The sequence below is a fragment of the Chiloscyllium plagiosum genome, unplaced genomic scaffold (genome assembly GCF_037043375.1).
Source record: "Chiloscyllium plagiosum isolate Xiang-an unplaced genomic scaffold, Cpla_swu_hap1 HiC_scaffold_48, whole genome shotgun sequence".
Taxonomy (NCBI): domain Eukaryota; kingdom Metazoa; phylum Chordata; class Chondrichthyes; order Orectolobiformes; family Hemiscylliidae; genus Chiloscyllium; species Chiloscyllium plagiosum.
The window spans coordinates 47,455,479-47,478,983 of record NW_028270186.1 but is presented as its reverse complement, the minus strand read 5'-3'; the positions used below and the strand labels follow the sequence as shown (position 1 = coordinate 47,478,983).

Genomic DNA, 23,505 nt, shown 5'->3' with positions numbered 1-23,505 from the left:
CTGGAGACAGTGTGCTGGCGGAGGGTTGTGCGTGTGTGTTTCTGTGTATATCTGATTAACGGTAGAAAACAGGGTGGTGGTCGAGGGATGTGTGTGTTTGTGTATATATCTGCTTAATGGCAGGTGACAGGGTGGTGATGGAGGGTGTAGTGTCTGTGTTTCTGTGCCTATGTGCTTACTGGTAGGAGACAGGATGGTGGTGGAAGGTTGTGCATGCATGTGCGTTTCTGCGTATATCTGTATAAGGTCAGTAGGCAGGATGTTCATAGAACATAGAACATAGATCATTACAGCGCTGTACAGGCCCTTCAGCCCTCGATGTTGCGCCGACCTGTCATACCAATCTGAACCCCATCTAACCTATACTATTCCATGTACATCCATATGCTTGTCCAATGACGATTTAAATGTATTTAAAGTTGGCGAAGCTACTACTGTTACAGGCAAAGCATTCCATACCCTTACTACTCTCTGAGTAAAGAAACTACCTCTGACACTTGTCCTATATCTGTCAACCCTCAATTTAAAGCTATGCCCCCTTGTGCTAGCCGTCACCATACTTGGAAAAAGGGTTTCCCTGTCCATCCTATCTAACCCTCTGATTACCTTATATGTCTCTCTAATTCACCACTCAACCTTCTTTTCTCCAACGAAAACAGCCTCAAGTTCCTCAGACCTTCCTCGGAAGAGCCTCCCTCCATACCAGGCAACATCCTAGTAAATCTCCTCTGCACCCTTTCCAAAGCTTCTACATCCTTCTTTTCATGCGGTGACCAGAACTGTACACAATACTCCAAGTGCGGCCGCACCAGAGTTTTGTACAACTGTAGCATAACCTAATGATTCCTGAACTCTGTCCCTATATTTAAAAAAAAGCTAAATCACTGTATGCCTACTTAACAATACAGTCAAGCTGGGTGGCAACTTTCAAGGATCTGTGTACCTGCACACCGAGATCTCTCTGCTCATCTACACTACCAAGAATCGTACCATTACCCCAATACTTTGCATTCCGGTTACTCCGACCAAAGTGAATCACCTGACACTTGTCTGCATTAAACTCCATTTGCCACCTCTCAGCCCAGCTCTGCAGCTTATCTATGCCTCTCTGTAACCTACAACATCTTTCGCCACTATCCACAACTGTACTGACCTTAGTGTCCTCTGCAAATTTACTAGCCCACCCTTCTACTCAATGGTCCAGGTCGTTTATACAACACTGACCCTTGCGGCACACCACGTGTACCTGGACTCCAGGATGAACATTTCCCATCAACCACCACTCTGTTTCCTTTCAGCAAGCCAATTACTGATCCAAACTGCTATAACTTCCACAGTCCCATTCCTCCACATTTTGTACAATAGCCTACTGTGGGGAACCTTATCAAACGCGTTGCTGAAATCCATATACACCACATCAACCGGTTTACTGTCATCGACCTGTTTGGTCACCTTCTCAAATAACTCAACATGGTTTGTGAGGCACAACCTAACCTTCACAAAACTGTGCGGACGATCCGTAATCAAATTATTATTTTCCAGGTGATTATAAATCCTATCTCTTATAACCTTTTCCAACACTTTACAAACTACTGAAGAAAGGCTCCCTGGTCTACAAATACCAGGGCTGTCTCTACTCCCATTCTTGAACGGGGAACCACATTTGCTATCCTGCAGTCTCCTAGCACTATTCCTGTAGACAATAACGATTTAAAGATCAATGCCAAAGCTCGCAATCTCCTCCTTGGCTTCCCAGAGATTCCTAGGATAAACCTCATCCGGTCCAGGGGACTTATCTACTTTCACACTCTGCAGGATTTCTACCACCTATTCTTTGTGAACCTCAGTCCCACCTAGTCTAGTTGCCTGGATCTCAGTATTCTCCTCGGTAACCCTGTCGTTTTCTAGAGTGAATACTGTCGAAAAATATTCATTTAGTGCTTTCCCTATTTCCTCTGACTTCTCACACAACTTCCCATTAATATCATTGATTGGACCTAATCTTACTCTTGTCATTCTTTTATTCCTTAAATACCTATAGAAAGCCTTAGGGTTTACCCTGATCCTATCCGCCAACAACTTCTCATGTCTTCTCCTGGCTCTTCTGAGCGCTCTCTTTCGGTCTTTTCTGGCGACCTTATAACGGTCAAGCGCCCTAACTGAGTCTTCACATCTCATCCTAACATAAGCCTCCCTCTTCCGCTTGACCAGAGATTCCACATTCTTCGTAAACCACGGCTCCCGCGCTCTACAGGGTCCTGCCTGCTGACAGGTACATACTTTTCTCGGACACTCAGGAGGTTTTCCTTGAATAAGCTCCACATTCCTAATATGTCCATCCCCTGTAGGTTCCTTCCCCATCCTACGCTTCCGAAGTCTTGCCTAATTGCATCGTGACTGCCGTTCCCCAGCTGTAAATTTCGTGGAAGGTTGTATGTGTATTTCCGTGTACAGCTGTTTGATGACAGGAGACAGGGTGGTCACGGAGATTTGACTGAGTGAGTGTGTGTGTGAGTGTGTTTCTGTGCATATGTGGCTTATGGCACGAGACAGTGTGGTGTGTGTGTGTGTTTGTGCATATCTGACCAATGACAGGAGGCAGGGTGTTCATGGAGTTTTGCGTGTGCTTGTGTGTGTTTGTGTGTGTCGGGGGGGGGGGGTTCTGCGTATATTTGTTTCACGGCAGGGGACAGGGTGGTGGTGGAGAGTAGGTTGTCTGAGTTTCTGTGTCTATGTGCTTACTCGTAGCAGACGGTGGTGGTGGAGGGTAGTGTCTGTGTTTCCGTGTCTATGTGCCTACTGGTAGGAGACAGGGCGGTGATGGAGGGTTTTTTGTGTGTGTGTGTGTGTGTGTGTGTGTGTGTGTGTGTGTGTGTTTCTGTGCATATCTGTTTAATGTGAGGAGACAGAGTGTTGGTAGGTGGGGTGTCTGTGTGTGTGTTTTAGTTTCTGTGTAAGTCTGTTTAATGGTAGGTGACAGGGTGGTAGTGCAGGGTTGTGTGTGTTTTTCTGTATATATATCTGTTTAATGACAGAAGACAGACTGATGGCGGTGGAGGGTTGTGCGCGTGTGTGTTTCTGTGTATATTCGATTAATTTCAGGAAACAGGGCAGTGGTGGAGGGTTGTGCATGTGTTTCTCTGCATACCTGTTTAATGGCAGGAGGCAGGGTGGTCGTGTAGGGTTGTGTGTGTGTGTGTGTGTTTCTGTGTATATCTGTTTAAGGGCTGGAGACAGAGTGGTTGTGGAGGGTTGTACGTGTGTGGTTCTGTGTATATTTGATTAACGGCAGGAAACAGAGTCGTGGTCGAGGGATGCGTGTGTTGGTTTCTGTGTCTATCTGTTTAATGTCAGGAGGCAGCGTGGTTGTGGTGGGTTGTGTGCGTGTGTGTTTCTGTGTCTATCTATTTAAGGGCTAGAGACAGAGTGGTGGTGGAGGGTGCTGTGTGTGTTTATGAGTATAACTGTTTACAGGCAGATGGCAAGTTGGTGGTGGATGGTTGTTTCTGTGTATTTGTGCTTAGTGGCAGGAGACATGGTGGTGTGTGTGTGTTTCTGTGTATATCTATTCAATGGCAGGAGACAGAGTGGTGTTGGATGGTAGAGTGTATTTGTTTCTGTGACTATGCTTACTGGCAGGAGTCAGGGTGGCGGTGGAGGGTTGTGTATGTATGTGTTTTTCTGTGTATATCTGTTTAAGGTCAGTAGGCAGGGTGTTTGTGGAAGGTTGTATGTGTGTTTCTGTGTATATCTGTTTACTGGCAGGAGACAGGGTTTTGGTGGAGGGTGGTCTGCATTTGTTTCTGATTATATCTGTTTCATGGCAGGAGACATGGTGGCGGTTGAGGGTTGTGCTTGTGTTTCTGTGTTTATCTGCTTAATGGCAGGCAACAAGATGTTGGTCAGGGGGTATTGTGTCTGTGTGTGCATTTCTGTGTCCATCTGTTTAATGGCAGAAAATAATTTGATGGTTAACAGTTGTGTGTTTGTGTATTTCTACGTATATCTGTTTAATGGCAGGGGATAGGGTTGTGGTGGAGGGTTGTGTGTGTGTGTGTTTCTGTGCATGCCTGTTTAATGGCAGGAGACAAGGTGATGGTGTTGAGATGTGTTTGTGTTTCTGTTTATATCTGTTTAATCGCCGGAAAGTATGTGGTGGTGGAGGGTTGTGTGTGTGTTTATATGTATATTTGATTAATGGCAGCAAACAGGGTGGGGGTGGAGGGTTCTGTTTGTGAGTGTATTTCTGTGTATATCTGTTTAGTGGCAGGAGACAGGGTGGTGATGGAGTGTAGAATGCGTGTTTGTGTGTATATCTACTTAATGGCAGGAAATAAGGTGGTGGTGGAGGGTTGTGTGTGTGTGTGTTTCTGCATACATCGTTTTAATGGCGGGTGATAGGGTGGTAGTGGAGGGTTGAGTGTGTGTGTGTTTATGTACATAACTGTTGAATTGTAGGAGACAGGGTGGTAGTTGAGGGTTGTGTGTGCGTATTTCTTTATATATCTATTGAATCACAGGTGACAGGGAGGCAGTGGAGGGTTGTGTGTTTGTGTTTCTGTATATATCTATTGAATTGCAGGCGACAGGGTGGTAGTGGAGCGTTGTGTGTGTGTTTCTGTGTACATCTGATCGATGGCAGAAAACAACTTGGTGGTGTAATGTCGTGTGAGTGTGTTTCTGTGTATATTTGTTTAATTGCAGGAGACAGGATGGTAGTGGAAAGTTGTGTCTGTGTCTTTCTGTGTATAATTGATTTATGGAAGCAAACAGGGTGGTGGTGGAGGGTTGTATATATGTTTCTGTAAATATCTGTTTAACTGCATAATAACAGGAAACAAATTGCTGTTGAAGGTGTGTGTGTGTGTGCGCGCGCACGTGTGAGTGTGTGTGTTTCTGTGTATATCTGTTTAATGACAGGAGACAGTGTGTGAAGGATTGCCTGGATGTTTCTCTAAATATCCGTTTAATTGCAAGAGACAGCGTGGTTTTGGAGGTTGGTGAGTGTGTGTTTCTGTATATAACTGTGTAATGAATGTAGACAGGATGGTCGTGGAGGGTTGTATGTGTGTTTCTGTGTATATCTGCTTCATGACATGAAACAAATTGGTGGTCAATGGTTGTGTGTGCGCGAGTGTGCGTGTGTGTTTCTGTGCATGTATGTTTAATGGCAGGAGACAGGGTGGTGCTGAAGATATGCGTTTATGTTTCTGTATATATCTGTTTAATTGTAGGAGACAGGGTGGTGGAGGAGGGTGGTGGGTCTGTGCGTTTGTGTGTATTTATGTTTAAATGAAGGAGACAGAGTGGTGTTGGAGGAATGTGTGTGCGTGTTTTTGTGTATATCTGTTTAATGACAGGAGACCGGGTGGTGGTGGAGGGTTGTATATATGTTTCTGTAAATATCTGTTTAACTGCATAATCACAGGAAACAGATTGCTGTTGAAGGTGTGTGTGTGTGTGTGTGTGTGTGTGTGTGTGTGTGTGTGTGTGTGTGTGTGTGTGTGTGTGTGTGTGTGTGTGTGTGTGTGTGTGTGTGTGTGTGTGTGTTTTTGTGTGTGTGTGTGTGTGTTTCTGTGTATGTCTGTTTAATGGCAGAAAATAATGTGGTGGTGGAGGGTTGCGTCTGTATTTCTGCGTATGTCTGTTTAATGGCAGGAGACAGGGTGTTGGTATCGAGAAGTGTGTGTTTCTGTTTATATCTGTTTAATCACCGTAGAGTGTGTGATTTGGGAGCTGTGTGCGAGTGTGTGTGTGTATATATGATTAATGGCAGCAAACAGGATGGCTCTGTGTGTGTGTGTGTTTCTGTGTCTGTCTGTTTAATGGGAGGAGACAGGGGGATGGTGTCGAGATGCGTGTGCGTTTCTGTTTATACCTGTTTAATTGCAGTAGAGTGTTGATGGTGGACTATTGTGTGTGTGAGTGTGTGTGTGTTTCTGTGTAGATCTGTGTAATGGCAGGAGACAGGGTGGTCGTGAGGGTTGTATGTGTGTGTTTCTGTTTATATCTGTTTAATGGCAGGAGACAGTGTGGTCGTGGATGATTGTGTGTGAGTGTTTCTGTGTATGTCTGTTTAATCACAGGAGACAAGGTGGTCATGGAGTGTTTTGTGTGTGTGTTTATGTTATATTTGTTTCATGGCAGGAGACAGGAAGGTGGTTTCGAGTTTTTTGTGTGCTTGTGTGTATGTCTGTTTATTGACCGTACGGTGTGTGTGTGTGTGTGTGTGTGTATGTGTGTGTGTGTTTCTGTGTGTATCTGCTTAATAGCGGGAGACAACGTGTTGGTGGAGGGTTGTGTTATATGTTTCAGTGTATATCTGATTACTGGCAGGAAACAGGGTTTTGGTGGAGTGTTGTGTGTGTGTTTCTGTGTATATCTATTTAATTGAAGGAGACAGCGTGATGATGGAGGGTTGTGTTTGTGTGTGTATTTCTGTGTATATATGTTTAATGGCAGGAGACAGGCTGGTGGTCGACGGTTTTGTGTGTGTATTTCTGTGTATATCTACTCATTGGCACGAGAACAGCGTGGTGGTGGAGGGTTGGGTGTGTGTGTTTCTGTGTATATCTGTGTAATGGCGGGAGACAGAGTGTTAGTGGAGGGTTGTCTGTGTGTTTTCTTTTCTCTGTGCCAGTCTGTTTAATGGTAGGTGATAGGGTGGTGATGCAGGGTTGTGTGCGTTTTCTGTATATATATCTGCCTAATGACAGGAAACAGACTGGTGTTCGTGGAGGGTTGTGTGTGTGTTTCTGTGTATATCTGTTTAATGGCAGGAGACAGGGTGGTGGTGGAGGGTTCTGTTATGTGTCTGTGTTTCGGTGTATATCTGTTTAAGGGCAGTAGACAGGGTTGAGGTCGAGGGTTGTGTGCACGTATATCTGTTTATATCTGCTCAACGGCAGGAGAACAGGATGGTGTTGGAGGGTTGTGTGCGTTTCTGTGTGTAACTGATTAATGACTTGAGACAGGGTGCTGAAGATATGCGTGTATGTTTCTGTCTATATCTGTTTATTTGTAGGAGACAGGGTGGTGGAGGAGGATGGTGTGTGTGTGTTTCTGTGTATACATATTTAATTGCAGGAGAACAGAGTGGTGGTGGAGGAATTCGTGTGTGTGTTGTTGTGTATATCTATTTATGGGTAGGAGACAGGGTGGTCGTGGAGGTTTGTGTGTGTGTGTTTCTGGTAGATCTGTTTAAGGGCTGGAAACAGGGTAGTGGTGGAGGGTTGTGTGTGTGTGTGTATTTCTGTATATCTCTGCTCAATGGCAAGAGAACAAGGTGGTGTTGGAGAATTGCGTGTGTGTTTCTGTGTATATCTGTATAATAGCAGGAGAAAGGCTGGTGGCCGATGGTTGTGTGTGTGTATTTCTGCATATACCTGCTCAATGGCAAGAGGACAAGGTGGTGTTGGAGGTTTGTGCGTAGGCAGGATGTTCGTGGAAGGTTGTATGTGCGTTTCTGTGTATATCTGTTTAATGGCAGGAGACAGGGTGGTGGTCGAGGGTAATGTGTGTGTGCATTTCTGTGTATATCTGCTCAATGGCAAGAGACAGGGTGGTCTTGGAGGGTTGTGTGAGTGTGTCTTTCTGTTAATATCTATTTAAGGGCTGGCGACAGATTGGTGGTGGTGTAGCGTCTTGAGTGTGTGTTCCTGAGTATATCTGATTAAAGGCAGGAAACACGGTGATGGTGGAGGGATGTGTGTGTGTGTGTTTCAGTGCATTTTTGTTTAATGACAGGAGACAGGGTGGTGTTGGAGGAATGGGTGTGCGAGTTTCTGTGTATACCTGTTTAATGACAGGATACCGGGTGGTGGTGGAGGGTTGTATATATGTTTCTGTAAATATCTGTTTATTTGCTTAATGACAGGAAACAAATTCCTGTTGAAGGTGTGTGTGTGTGTGTGTGTGTGTGTGTGTGTGTGTTTGTGTGTGTGTGTGTGTGTGTGTGTGTGTGTGTGTGTGTGTGTGTGTGTGTGTGTGTGTGTGTGTGTGTGTGTGTCTGCGTATGTCTGTTTAATGGCAGACAACAATGTGGTGGTGGAGGGTTGTGTGTGTGTTTCTGTGTATGTCTGTTTAATCACCGGAGACTGTGTGATTGAGGAGGTGTGAGTGTGTGTGTGTTTATGTGTATATCTGATTAATGGCAGGAGAGACTGGTGATTGAGGATTACTGTATGTACCTGTTTAATGGCAGGAGGCAGGGTGGTGATGGAGGGTTGTGTGCGTATTTCTCTGTGTACTTGTTTAATAGCAGGAGACAGGGTGTTCGTGGATTGTTGTGTGCGTCTGTTTCTGTATACATCTACTTAAGGGCTGGAGACAGGGTGGTGGTGAAGGATAGTGTGTGCGTGTTTCTGTGTCTAACTGCTTAAAGACAGGCGATAGTGTGGTGGAGGAGAGATGTGTGTGTGTTTCTGTCTATAACTGTTTAATGACAGGAGACAGGGTGGTACTGTAAATATGTGTGCGTGTGTTTCTGTATATATCAGTTTAATTGTAGGACACGGTGGTTGAGGAGGCTGGTGTGTGTGTGTTTTGGCGTAAATCAATTTAATGGCAAGGGACAGTGTGGTAGTGGAATGTAGAGTGTCTGTGTTTCTGTGTCTGTGTACTTACTGGCAGGAAACAGGGTGGTAGTGGAGGGTTGTGTATGTATGAGCGTTTCTGTGTATATCTGTTTAAGGGCAGTAGGCAGGGTGTTCGTGGAAGGTTGTACGGTGTTTCTGCGTATATCTGTTTAATGGTAGGAGACAGCGTGGTGATGGATGGTTGTGTGTGTGTTTCTGTGTATGTCTGTTTAATGGAAGGTGACAGCGTGATGGTGGAAGGTTGTGTCTGTGTGTGTTTCTGCATATATTTGTTTAATGGCAGGAGACATGTTGGTGGTGGAGGGAATATGTGCGTGTTTCTGTGTCTATCTGTTTAATTGCAGGAGACAGGTTGGTGATGGAGGGTTGGGTATGTGTGTGCGTGAGTTTCATTGCATATCTGTTTAAAGACAGGGAACAGTGTGGGGATTATGGGTTGTATGTGTTTGTGTTCCTGTCTATATCTGTTTAATGACAGGAGACAGAGTGGTGGTGGTGGGTTGTCTGTATCTTTCTGTAAATTTCTGTTTAATAGCAGGAGACAGCGTGTTGGTAGAGAATGGCGAGTGTGTGTTTCTTTGTATAACTGTCTAATGGCCGGAGACAGGGTGGTGCTGGTGTTTTGTGTGCGTATTTCTTTTGTATCTGCTTAATTGCAGGAGACAGGGTGGTCGTGGAGGGTTGTGTGTGTGAGTTTCTGTGTATATCTGCTTAATGACAGGAAACAAATTAGGTGTCGGGGCTTGTGTGTGTATGTGTGAGTGTGTGTGTATCTCTTTAATCGCAGAAAACAATGTGGTGCTGGAGGGTTGTGTGTGTGTGTGTGTGCGTGTGTGTGTATGTCTATTTAATGGCAGGGGATAGGGTGATGGTGTCAAGATGTGTGTGTGTTTCTATTTATAACTGCTTAATCGCTGGAGTGTGTGTGCGTGTGGGGGGGGGGGGATTCTGTGTATATCTGTGTTATGGCAGCAGGCAGTTCATGGAGGCTTGTGTGTGCGTGTTTCTGTGTATATATGTTTAATGGACGGAGACGGAGGTGGTTTAGTTTTGTGTGTGTTTCTGTGTATATCTGTTTATTGACAGGTGGTAGGGTGTTAGTGGAGGGTTGTGTGTGTGTGTTTCTGTGTATATCTGCTTAATGGCAGAAAACAATGTGGTGGTGGAGGGTTGTGTTGTGTGTTTCTGTGTATGTCAGTTTAATGGAAGGTGACAGCGTGATGGTGGAGGATTGTGTGTGTGTGTTTCTGCATATATTTGTTTAATGGCAGGAGACAGCGTGATGGTGTAGGGTTGTGTGTGTGTGTTTCTGCATATATCTGCTTAATGGCAGGAGACAGGGTGGTAGTGGAAGGGTGTGTGCTTGTGTTTCTGTCTATATCTGTTTAATAACAGGAGACAGGTATTGGTGCAGGTTGGTGTGTATGTGTTTCTGCATATCCCTGTTTAATGGTGGGAGTCAGGGCAGTGATGGAGGGTTGTGTGTGTGTGTTTCTGTGTATGTCTGTTTCATGGCAGGTAACAAGTTGGGTGTCAAGGGTTGTGTGTGCGTGTGTGTGTGTTTCCGTGTATATCTGTTTAATGGCAGAAAACAATGTGGTGGTGAAGGGCTGTGTGTGTGTGTTTCTGTGTATGTCAGTTTAATGGCAGGAGACGGGGGATGATGTCGAGATGTGTGTGTGTTTCTGTTTATACCTGTTTAATTGCTGGAGAGTGTGTGATGGTGGACCATTTGTGTGTAAGTGTGTTTGTGTGTTTCTGTGAAGATCTGTATTATGGCAGGAGACAGGATGGTCGTAGAGGATTGTATGTGTGTGTTTCTATTTATATCTATTTAATGGCAGGAGACAGTGTGGTCGTGGATGATTGTGTGTGAGTGTTTCTGTGTATGTCTGTTTAATCACAGGAGACAAGGTGGACATGGAGTGTTTTGTGTGTGTGTTTCTGTTATATTTGTTTCATGACAGGTGGTTTAGAGTTTTGTGTGTGTTTCTGTGTATATCTGTTTATTGACCGTAGTTAGGGTGTTAGTGGAGGGTTGTGTGTGTGTGTGTGTGTGTGCGCGTGTGTGCCTCTGTGTAAATCTGCTTAGTAGCGGGACACAACGTGGTGGAGGAGGGTTGTGTTGTGTGTTTCATTGTAAATCTGATTATTGGCAGGAAACAGGGTTTTGGTGAGGGCTGTGTGTGTGTGTTTCTGTGTATATCTATTTAATTGAAGGAGACAGCGTGATGATGGAGGGTTGTGTGTGTGTGTTTCTGCATATATCTGTTTAATGGCAGGAGACAGGGTAGTGGTGGAACGTTGTGTGCTTGTGTTTCTGTCTATAACTGTTTAATAACAGGAAACAGGTATTGGTGCAAGTTGGTGTGCATGTGTTTCTGCATATTCCTGTTTAATGGCGGAAGACAGGGCAGAGGTGGAGGGTTGTATGTGTGTTTTTGCATATATCTCTTTAATGGCAGGAGACAGGGTGGTGGTGGAAGGTTGTGTGCTTGTGTTTCTGTCTATAACTGTTTAATAACAGGAGACAGGTATTGGAGCAGATTTGTGTGTATGTGTTTCTGTGTATCCCTGTTTAATGGGAGAGGCAGGACGGTGGTGGATGGTTGTGTGCATGTGTGTTTTATTTATATATCAGTTGAATTGCAGGGGACAACGTGTTTTTAGAGGGTTGTGTGTGTCCATTGCTGTGTATTTCTGTTTATTGGCAGGAGACAGAGTGCTTGAGGGGGATTGTGTGTGCGTGTTTCTGTATATATCTGATCAATAGCAGGAAACAACTTGGTGGTGTAGGGTTGTGTGTGTGTGTTTCTGTGTACAACTGCTTATTGGCAGGAGACTACGTGGTGGTGGAGGGTGGTCTGTCTGTGCTTCTGTTGTGGTTCTGTTCACCGAGCTGGGAGTTTATGTTGCAGACGTGTCGTCTCCTCTCTAGGTGACATCCTCAGTGCTTGGGAGCCTCCTGTGAAGCCCTTCTGTCATGTTTCCTCCAGCATTTATAGTAGTTTGTCTCTGCAGCTTCCGGTTGTCAGTTCCAGCTGTCCGCTGCAGTGGCCGGTATATTGGGTCCAAATCGATGTGTTTGTTGATAGAAGCTGTGGATGAGTGCCATGCCTTTAGGATTTCCCTGGCTTTTCTCTGTTTGGCTTGTCCTATAATAGTAGTGTTGTTCCAGTCGAACTCATGCTGCTTGCCATCTGCGTGTGTGGCTACTAAGGATAGCTGGTTGTGTCGTTTCGTGGTTAGTTGGTGTTCATGGATACAGATCGTTATCTGTCTCCCTGTTTGTGCTATGTAGTGTTTTGTGCAGTCCTTACATTGACTCCATCAAGTCACATTTCAAAAATCATTTTAATCCACGTGCTCAGACATATAATGAAACATCTCTGCGTGATGTGAACATTTTGGCTCAGAGGTTGGGGCACTACCACCACTCAACATCAGCCCCTAAAGCTGCAACGTGCTTCTCCTGTGTGTTTGTTCAACAGCTTTTTTTGAACATACTGTGACACACCCCACAACAGAATCGAGATCATCTGTTCCAGAGAAAGTGACACTACCACAAGTTCATGGAAGTGAATCGAATCCAGAGCTCTGCCCCAGGGGCAGGGGCGCTATCCACCACACAAGACTTATACCATGCCCAGAATTTTAAGTGTCAGTTTTGAGCTCTATATCGATTTATTACATTCTGATTAACATGACTGAAAAACACAGGCAACAGTTATCATTGTTAAACAAATAAAAGCTATTAGCCTCAACTATTGGATGATGAGTGCACGTGCTCTGCCAAGCAACTTCTTTAATTGCTTGGCTATGATTTCCAGCTTAAATGGCTATTATCTGTAATCTGCAATATTAGGGCAAGAAATCTTGCAGAAACACTCTGCAATGTGAGGGATCTCGAATAGATATCAACACTGAACACCAGAGATGAGGAAAGAGCACAATTTCTGGCCAAAAACACTGGCCACTATTTCCAACCTCTGACATGTGGCTTCCCTCTTCCTGAAATTATTAAGTGATTCAAGGCATCGGTTTACTTTCCAGCCTCTCCTTACCCTCTCCTCCCTCAGCTTGCACAAAGCAAATCAAGCTCTTGGTCTTTGGTGAACTCAAGGCTTGTGATGTAGGCCTTCTGGAGAGGGGAGGGCCTTTTAAACCTGAAGCAGGAGGGTGAGGGGGCAGTAATATCACTCACTGGGCTGAGGTGTGGCAGTTCGAGTTTAACTTGGATAAATGTGAGGTATTGCATTTTGGTAAAATAAAAAGCGGGGGGGGGGGGGATATACAATTATATTAGTGCGTTGGTAGTGTTGTAGAAAAGAGGGACCCACCGGTGCCGATCGAATTCACAGAAGTTTGTGGCACTTATAGACAAGCTGTTTAAGGCTACTTCATTGCTCAGACATTTGGGGTTAGAAATTGAGAACTCATGCTGAGATTGTGCAGGACATTTATGAAGCCTCTTCTGCAGGACTGTGTGAAGTTCTGTTATTGGAAGGAGATTATTAAGCTGAAGAGGGTTCAGAAGAGATGTCGCCATGAACACCTCATCTTCTGCCTCGGGATCCGACAAACACACGGCATGAACATTGTACTCACTAATTAGCAAATCTCTCCTCACCGACCCAGATCCCAGATCCAACACTCCGACTCCGATCCGCCCTCTCGTGGGAACCTACCTGTCCATCTTCCTTCTCTCCGATCGACTCTAACTCCCCACCGACCTATCACTATCACCTTCTAGTTTCGCCCACCTATCACCAACCTTTCCCCTAGCCTTATCACCACCACTCATTTATCTCTCAGCCCCTTTACTCCTTCGCAGTTCTGAAGAAGGGCCCTGCCTGAAACGTTTACTCTCTTGCTCCTCGGATGCTGCCTGACCTATTGTGTCTTCTCCACTATCATCCTTTATCTACACTGAATTCTCCAACATCTGGAATCCCCATTGTCTCTTACGTACAATTCTCTGTTAACATATCAATGCTGTCTGTCTGTTATAACCCACACTGTCTTAGGTACATATTCTCTCCAGATCATGGCCTATAAAAGTTCTCTCAATCTCTTACTGATATTGTCATGCCTCAGCAGTAGTTACAGGGTCTATGTTTCCATTTATAAGCAGAGAAAAATGTTGGTGTTACGATATACCTTTGGCATTACTTTCATATCCAATGCAGACTGAATGGTTACATACAATTAATCTACCAGACTCAACATTCGTTCCCTCAGTCACCCTCGCATATCCAATCCAGACTGAGCAAATGTTAATCATTATTTTGAATTTTAATAAAACAATATTGAATTGAAAGGCGCTGGCTACAGATATTTGTTCAGTGGCTGTGATTAATGTCGGTCTCCGTGGATCCTAAATGTGTCACTGGAGGGCTTGCCTCTTTTATTAATTAAGGATTCAGTTCAATGTGTTATCCCATAGTATGAATGGGAGCATCGCCGACAGTACTTACAGGGATCAGCAGCTCCAGAGAGACAGGGAGGAGATATCAGAATCTGAGAACATTAGACTGGAATGATCCAACATGGACAGGAGTTTTTCCAATAGTCTTTACTCGCTTTCCCAACCTGGGGTGTCAATAGTATGGAGGATCTATGATGTACTGATTGTTATTCAAGGTGGTTACTATCCCATCCTCGCTATAGTTGGTGTTCCTGGTAAGTCATTCTAACTGTCTATTAAAGCAGGTTAAACTGAATTATTGTTCATGTTATTAACATTAGGAAAGATGGAAGTCATCGTTTTCAGCTTCAATGAAAAATCCCATTCCTTAGAAATTATAATGAGCAAATTACTACTTTCAAATGACTCATCAATATGCGAGGAGAAACTCTACAACTCCATAATCCTTCTAGCCCTGCACAGATCAATATCTTCACATCCTCCCCATTCGCTAATTCTGTCCAATATCACCATCGTGATATCCCCGTCTCATCGTCAGCCACAGTGCACCTTCTGAGTAAACCATCATTTGAGCCTCTGTTAAATCCGGAATCAACTGTTTCATGCCACTTCTAACCACATGTCCATCACAAAATAATTGCACTTGAAATGTTTTACTTGTTCTCTGCACAGAAACTGTCTGACGGGAAGATAATGCATGGTGCTCAAGTCATTGACTCATGATCTAGAGCCACAGAATAATAATCTGTTAATATGAAGGAAATTGGTAGCATTGAAGTGAAACCATCATCATTAAGTGTACAAAGCCCATCGGCTTGCCTCATGTCCTTTAGTGAAGGCAATGGGTTATCCTTCCCTGATCAGGTCTCTGTGTGACTGCAAACCCACAGCAATGTGTTTTACTCTTTTCTGTCCTGTGGAACAGCTGAACCAGCCACTCAGTTCAAGCACAGCATAATATGCTGGCCTGACCCATGAGGGAATAACAAAAGAAAAGATAGCTCCCTACTCTGACTGTTTCCCATATTCCTACAGCTCATTTCGATTCAGGTGGGTGACCATTCCTTATTTCAAGTGCATTCTTTCTTCGTCTTTCCCTGAGTGCGATGTTCATTTCCCGTGGCACCTCTATATGTGTTGATGGCCACATATAGATGTCAGAAGCTTTTAAATTCTACGTCAGTCGCAGTGTAGCGAGAAGGAAAGGCTTTTTACTCCATAGGAAAAGAAAGGAGATGTCTCAGTGAGGAAAAGGAATTATTGTGATCAAACTTGAGAGTGTTGTTGAGGCAGTCTTGGGAAATTGTGGACAGATTTTCTTTCCTTTACAAGAAATAATCGCCCTGCCACAGAGATAGTGCACAGGTATTTCACCAGACTAATCCCTGGGATGGTGGTAAAATGAGGAGTGAATGAAGATTTATCTTTAGCGCTATGAGAGAATAAAAGATGATTGCATTGAAACTTAAGGGCAATGGACAGTCTCTCATGATGTTCTAAACAGACATTGATACGGTGATAGAATCCATGGCTTGTTGTTACTCGGGTTACAAGAGCCTCTGAGGACGTTCCCCTCATCCCACCCCCACTCCCTATATCGATACAGGGTGTGTGTGTGTGTGTGTGAGACAGACAGACAGACATTGAATATAGTGCATTTACTGTGTGATCCTACACTAAACATCACGTTATCCAAAATCCTGACAGCAGCCACAATGTCTTCATTCTAAAACAGTTAACTATTCCCATCATCTTCTGACCTCCATGGAGAACATGGGTCTGTCTACTCAGAGATGGAAGATGCCTCTTTGAGACGTGATACAAAACATTTGGCTTCCCTCCTCACTGCCAGCAAACCACGTTAAAGTAGCAGAAGTTCCAACGGCAAGTGACCCACGAGGAACCTCGTACAGCCATCCATGAGTGCAGTCTCTGCTTCATTGGTTTGTTGTATTGGAGCATCAGTGACACTCTCCTGTTCATGTATAACTATCTTGTGGGATTGAATGGCCTCCTCCAGGTCCCATGGAACAGGTTCAAGCGTCTGATTAGACTCTACCTGATCCTGTTTAACAGCTCGATGTACTGACCAGACCCATTCTCTTCCTGTGGAACAAGCAGGACTATTGAATGGGCTGTCGCTCTTCTTGTTCAGTAGTTTCGATGGGTTGAATGGCTTCCACATTTCTGTATGTAACCAGCTTGAGATGTTGAATGAGCTCCTCTTTTAACTGTGTCTGACAGCACTGTTACATGAATGTTACCGACACTTTAACAGCACAAGCCTGAATGCTGTCTGGGTCTTACTGAACACGGACACAGACTGTATCAGGAGATAATGGGAGACAAAATGTTCTGAACATTGTGTAACCCTCAGTGACCATCCCCACTTCCGGTCTTATGATGGGGAAAGACATTGATGACGCAGCTGAAGATGTTTGTGCTGAGGAAGCTACCCTGAGGATCTACTGAAGGGATGTCGTGGGATTGAGATTTTCGGCCCCCAAACAGACATCTTCCTTTGTGCTCGAAAAGACCCCAGCCAGTGGCGAGGGGACACCTGATTCCCATTAAGCTCAAATAAGATGGCGCTTCCGATGACATTCTCAGTCAAATACTGCCTTGATATCAAGGCTATTCACTCTTTGCTGAGCCCCTGTGTTCCCCTCTTGTTCATATCAATAGGTGACGGTGGGGAGTGTTTTCCTCACACAGAGGGTAGTGAATGTCAGGAATTATCTTGTATCGAGAGCTAGGGGAGCGACATCACTGAAAATATTTAAAAAGGTGGTCGATGGATTTTTGATCTGCCAGAGAGCTGAGAGGTTGTGAAGAATTGGACATAAAAGATGAGTTAATATGAACCGAACATTGGCCATGATCGTATACAATGTCTTGATCCTGTTCCTTATTTCTTATATTCTGAAATTACAAAGCTAATGGTTGTAATTTTCCTGCACGTTCTGTTATTGAACGTTCCAATCAGAGAGAACAAAGTACTTTATGAATGATCACTAAATATTCGTCTGGGGGTTGAATTCACAGTGAATCTGGGTCTATACCATGACCAACAAATGAAACACAAGTTACAGAGAGGAGACACTCTGTAAAGAGACCAGAGTTGTCTTTCGAACCCAGCCTGGGTTTTGAAGTAACATTTTCCAACCCACACCAAACTGTGTGACAACCTGGAGGGAATGAATGAGATCCTGTGTTACTTGAACCAAGTGTTTGGAGCAAGATTCCCCCGTCAGCACCAGTGCAGTAGGTTTGCGGAGCTGAATTGAACATAGGAACATTGGACTGAGGAGCAGGGGTGGGTCATTCGACACGTTGTCACTGCTCCACAAGGCACTAAGATCGTAGATGATCTGATTGTGGCTTCAGCAGCACTTTTCTGTCTGTATACCATTTTCCTACATGCACCTGTCTGTCAAATGTTTGAATACAGCACAACTTGAACAAATGCAAACATCCAGGCACCACAAACGTTCGGTAAAGGGAATTCCCACTTGAACAGTCCAATAAGAATTTTTCATTCGTGTTCCGACAAAGGTTGGAGGGTAACTGTGTCATTTTCCAGTCTCACTCCTCCACTGGTTACAACAAATTTTAAATGTAGCTAGTTTAGTGATATTACCAATTGTTTAACACTCAGACAGGGTAATTTTTGAGAAAAATGTGAGATGCAGGGAGTTGAACTCACAAAAAATGGTAAAAAGATAGTGTGTCCCAAATGTTATTCTGCCTTTGAGATTATTATACTCACACAAGCTGTTGGTAATGGGATTTATTTGTGGAACAGTTGGATTTGGCTGAACACCCTTTGCTTCCGGCAGTGGAGAGATTCCAATGAGTCCTCACCAGGAATCCTTCATGAGTGGTGAAGATAACTCAGGGATTTTATGGTCTCACATTTTGCTATTGGGGGGTTGGGGGGACAAAGTAAGAGAGAAAATCAATCAGCTGCTGCTTCTCAGGAAGGGAACATGTTTCTCCCTCTCTGTGTTGAAATGTACAATAATGTCAACTGAACATCAAACTGGGCCATGTGTGCTCTCCTGGAGCATTCTCTGGATCGGATGTTAATGGACGATATGAAGGTGCATCATCGCTGTTGTACACAGCGCCTTTCATTAGAAAAAAAAGTCCCTGCTTTATCCTCTGATGACATGTTTATATGCGTCTGTGTAATTTGTAACTATCGGTCAAAGTCTATATAATACGTGTGTTGATATCAATGCATCTTATTCTTAAATTTATTCTCTAGCTTTAAACTCCTTAACAAGAGGAAACATGCATCCAGCTGAAACACCTTTCAGAAAGTCATGTATGGTTCAAGAAGATTTTTAATCTCAGATAAAAAACAGATAATCCCCCATAATCAAAGACCTACCTTCCAGGAATGAGCGAAGAGAAACATCTATGAAAATCTTCTGAAAGAACTATATCTTTTTTTAAGTTTAGGTGAACCAAACTGCACACAGTGTATCTGATGTGGTCTCAGCAATGCCCCGTTCAAATGCAGTAAAACATTCCTCTTTAAACGTGATAACCTTTGCCAGAAACAGTATCATTCCACTAACCTTCCACTTACCTTCTGCTGCATCTGCAGACTGACTTCATATGATTCATGTCCCAGGAACACAGAAACGGTCTGTATCACAGAGTTCTGCAATCTCTCTCCATTTAAATTGTTCGCCATTGTTTTATCCTTCCTGCCACAATAGACAACTCACCTTATGTTCTTTCTGTTGAAGGTTTGCTCACTAACCTTCCCTGTCTGTATCACATTGCAGACTCAGTATCTCCATTTGACGACATCTTGAACGATCATCTTGGTGATGCGCTAATTGAGCTTCACGCCATTCAGTTCCCTTCCTCAAGATCTTTGATACAGATTATTTGTCATTGATGATCCCGCCGTGATGTCTACAGCACTATAATAGTTACAGTTTTGCAACCTGAAAATAAACATTGATCACTACTATCTATTTCCTGTTACCGATAGCTTCCCCGTTCGTGTGTAGCACTTAAGGTGGGTTGAATGTTTTTTTTCCTGGGCTGTGTAATGTACTCAACGAGCTGAATTACTTCATTCTCTATTCCTGTGTAACTTCTTCGAGGGGCAGAATGGTGTTCTCCCGTCTCATTGGAATGATCCCGCCTGACTGAAAGGGGTGGTCCCCTACCTTGTAACAGTATCGAGGGGTGGATTGAGGGAACAACACAAGGGGTAGGGGCAGCAGTATATCTCTGTGATAACCTCGGGGTGATTGAGAGAACAGCACATGGGGTAGGTGCAGCAGTATATCTCTGTGATAACCTCGGGGTGATTTAGAGAACAGCACATGGGGTAGGGGGAGTAGTACATCTCCGTAACAACCTCGTGGGTGGATTGAGGGCACAGCGCATGTGGTAGGGGCAGCAGTTGGTCATTCAGCTGCACCATTCAGAATGCTCATGGCTGATACGATTGTGTCTGACCATCCGTCTCCTGTCTGTTCCCAATAAACATTGACTCTCCTGTCCAGCAAAGATCAGTCACTAGCTCAGAGTTGAATATCTTCAATAACCAGTCTTCACTGCTCCCTGAGCATGAGGACACCACAGATAGCACAACACTAAAGTGAAATGAACATCCTTATTTCATTGTGGGACCCGTTATTTTAAACCGTGTTAACCTCACACCAAATCACCACTTCTTTTCAGACGTAAGGACACAATAATTAGGAATAAAGATAAAGCATTCTGGACTTCAAACCTGTCCCACATTCCCACTGACACTTCCCAATCAAATATGTATCAAACCCAGCCTCTGCTGCTGTCTCAGAAAGAGAATACCTGATAGCATAACACCACAAGAACATTAAAGCAAGGAGCAGAATGTGGCCATTCGGCCCATCGAGTCAAAAATTCCATTCAATAATGTCTTATATGTACCTCAAACTCATTCTTCTGCCTTCTCCTTAGAATCCTTGATCTCCTTACTAATCCAAAGCATATCGATTTGCGTCTTAATGCCACTAGTTTCTGTTCCTCTGTGACTGCATGTGTTTGTGTGTGCATCTGTGTGTGTGTGTGTATGTGTGTGTGCATATATATGCGTGTGTGTCCATGTGCTTGTTATTCGTGTGCGTGCGTGTCTATGTCTGTCTGTCTGTGTATCAGTCTGTGTGTTTCTTAACTGTGTTTGTGTCTATTCGTATGTGACTGCATATGTCTCTGTGTGTTTCTACATGTGTGTATGCCTATCTCCTTGTAAGTATTGTGCGTGTTCGCATATTGGGATGTTTACCAATACTTCTGTGTATTTCTGTATCTGCGTCTCTGTGCAGTGAGGTATCTGTGTCTTTTTTGGAAGTGAAAGTACTGTCGTTGGAACTGCCAGTGGATTTAAAGTGAGATTTGTCTTTCACTGGACATTGCTCCTTAATCGGTCCGTGGGACATGGATGTTTCAGAATCTCCACACGAGGCGTCCCAGTCCTCTCCGGCTCATACCAGTGTCCTACTCACATGGCGGGGGGAGAGGGTGAGCGAATGGATATCGGGCACTCCACCACCTGCCTTTGCCTTTCTGTCCTATTCCAGGCTCTTCCTCCTGGAATGGGAGAACGGGAGGGTGGGAGGGAGAGTGGGAATGGGTGACCCTGCTGTTAGTGCTGGTGTAGTTGGGGGGAATTGTGAGGTGTCTGGAATGAGTCACTCGACAGTTTTGTATCCATATAGTATTATTAGTGTGGGTGTATTGCGTAGGTGACAGAGAAAGTGACGAAGAAAGTTACTGAATTAAATAGTGAGAGTTGTTGTGCCTGAGACTTATTTGGAGATAGAGCATGAACCTTATTCGGGGGTCGGTGCTATAACAGATGTAAAGTGAGGGTGAGGGAGCATGAGCCTTGTTCGGGGGGTGTGGGGGTCGGTGCTATAACAGATGTACATTGAGTGTGAGGGAGCATGAACCTTGTTCGGGGGGGGGGGGGGTCGGTGCTATAACAGATGTACATTGAGTGTGAGGGAGCTTGAGCCTTGTTCGGGGGTTGATGCTATAACAGATATACAGTGAGTGTGAGGGAGCATGAACCTTGTTCGGGGGGGGGGTGGAGGTCGGTGCTATAACAGATGTACATTAAGTGTGAGGGAGCATGAGCATTGTTCGGGGGTTGATGCTATAACAGATATACAGTGAGTGTGAGGGAGCATGAACCTTGTTTGGGGGGAGGGGGGGGGGGTCGGTGCTATAACAGATGTACATTGAGTGTGAGGGAGCATGAGCCTTGTTCGGGGGTTGATGCTATAACAGATATACAGTGAGTGTGAGAGAGCATGAGCCTTGTTCGGGGGGGGGGGGGGGGGATCGGTGCTATAACAGATGTACATTGAGTGTGAGGGAGCATGAGCCTTGTTCGGGGGTTGATGCTATAACAGATATACAGTGAGTGTGAGGGAGCATGAGCCTTGTTCGGGGGGGGGGGGGGGTCGGTGCTATAACAGATGTACATTGAGTGTGAGGGAGCATGAGCCTTGTTCGGGGGTTGATGCTATAACAGATATACAGTGAGTGTGAGGGAGCATGAACCTTGTTCGGGGGGGGGGGGGGTCGGTGCTATAACAGATGTACATTGAGTGTGAGGGAGCATGAGCCTTGTTCGGGGGTTGATGCTATAACAGATATACAGTGAGTGTGAGAGAGCATGAACCTTGTTCGGGGGGGAGGGGGGTCGGTGCTATAACAGATGTACATTGAGTGTGAGGGAGCATGAACCTTGTTCGGGGGTCGGTGCTATAACAGATGTAAAGTGAGGGTGAGGGAGCATGAACCTTGTTCGGGGGGGTGGAGGTCGGTGCTATAACAGATGTACATTGAGTGTGAGGGAGCATGAGCCTTGTTCGGGGGTTGATGCTATAACAGATATACAGTGAGTGTGAGGGAGCATGAGCCTTGTTCGGGGGGGGGGGGGTGGAGGTCGGTGCTATAACAGATGTACATTGAGTGTGAGGGAACATGAGCCTTGTTCGGGGGTTGATGCTATAACAGATATACAGTGAGTGTGAGGGAGCATGAACCTTGTTCGGGGGGGGGGGGGGTCGGTGCTATAACAGATGTACATTGAGTGTGAGGGAGCATGAGCCTTGTTCGGGGGTTGATGCTATAACAGATATACAGTGAGTGTGAGAGAGCATGAACCTTGTTCGGGGGGGGTGTGGGGGTCGGTGCTATAACAGATGTACATTGAGTGTGAGGGAGCATGAGCCTTGTTCGGGGGTTGATGCTATAACAGATATACAGTGAGTGTGAGGGAGCATGAACCTTGTTCGGTGGGTGGGGGGGGGGGGGTGGATCGGTGCTATAACAGATATACAATGAGTGTGAGGGAGCATGAACCTTGTTCGGGGGTCGGTGCTATAACAGATGTAAAGTGAGGGTGAGGGAGCATGAGCCTTGTTCGGGGGTCTGTGCTATAACAGATATACAATGAGTGTGAGGGATCATGAACCTTGTTCAGGGGGGTCGGTGCTATAACAGATGTACTTTGAGTGTGAGGGAGCATGAGCCTTGTTCGGGGGTTGATGCTATAACAGATATACAGTGAGTGTGAGAGAGCATGAACCTTGTTCGGTGGGGGGGGGGGGGGTGGGGGGTCGGTACTTTTACAGATGTACAGTGAGTGTGAGCGAGCAGAGAGTATATGGTCACTCTTATCCTGAAAGAGCGGGGAGGAAATTGATACTTATCCTGTATTGCACGATATTTCTTCAGATCATCTCAGTGTCGAGGTGAGCCCCCATGAATATCTTGTCCAGGTCTATCACTAATAACGACACAGACCTGTCCCTCAGCTTCCACAGGATCAGTTTAGGTAGAGCTTACAGATAGCAAGGAGAAGCAAATATTGGTGTGTTATATATCAAAACCAAAATGCTAGCAGAAAATCTCAGCATCATGTGCTCTGGAAATTAGATATGCACGTATTGTGGATACCGCAGTCTTATTGGATGGTCTCAAGTTGCATCTAAACTGCGTTAACTAAGTGAATGCTCATGTTGTGAAAAATAAATTCCGTAAATGTATATAAGGTTGTAGAATATGTTGTGAAGAGAACTGGAGAGCAGGTTATTTTGTATTTGGTATTGTGTGGTCAGAAGGAAGAATTAATAACCTTGTACTGAAGCAGCTTTTAAGGAATAATAACATTAATAAGTTGCATTTTACACGGCGTCTGCATACAATGTAGAATGCTTGAACTTTCCAGTTTAACATCATGGAAGACTGAAGGTTAGAGGGTCAAGATAGCTCCAGTGAATTGGAAAAGTACAATATAACATTCAGTGGGAAACAAGCAATGGTTGTTAAGAGTCATAAAGTTCGACAGCACGGAGACAGGCCCTTCAGCCCAAACTGGTCCATTCCGACCAAAATGTCCATCCACGCTATCCCCATTGCCTCGTATTCTTCTAATCCTTTCCTGTCCGTGTA

At 44.7% G+C, this 23,505-nt stretch overlaps 1 long non-coding RNA gene across 1 annotated transcript in view; it reads left to right on the top strand.

The window, feature by feature from the left end:
• LOC148135911 (uncharacterized) overlaps window positions 1–19,012 on the top strand; it is a 67,839-nt gene extending 48,827 nt beyond the window's left edge. Inside the window, exon 3 of the long non-coding RNA XR_015754919.1 lies at window positions 18,296–19,012. This is a non-coding gene — a long non-coding RNA (uncharacterized LOC148135911). The remainder of the gene's footprint in view (window positions 1–18,295) is intronic.
• Window positions 19,013–23,505: the final 4,493 nt, after the last annotated feature.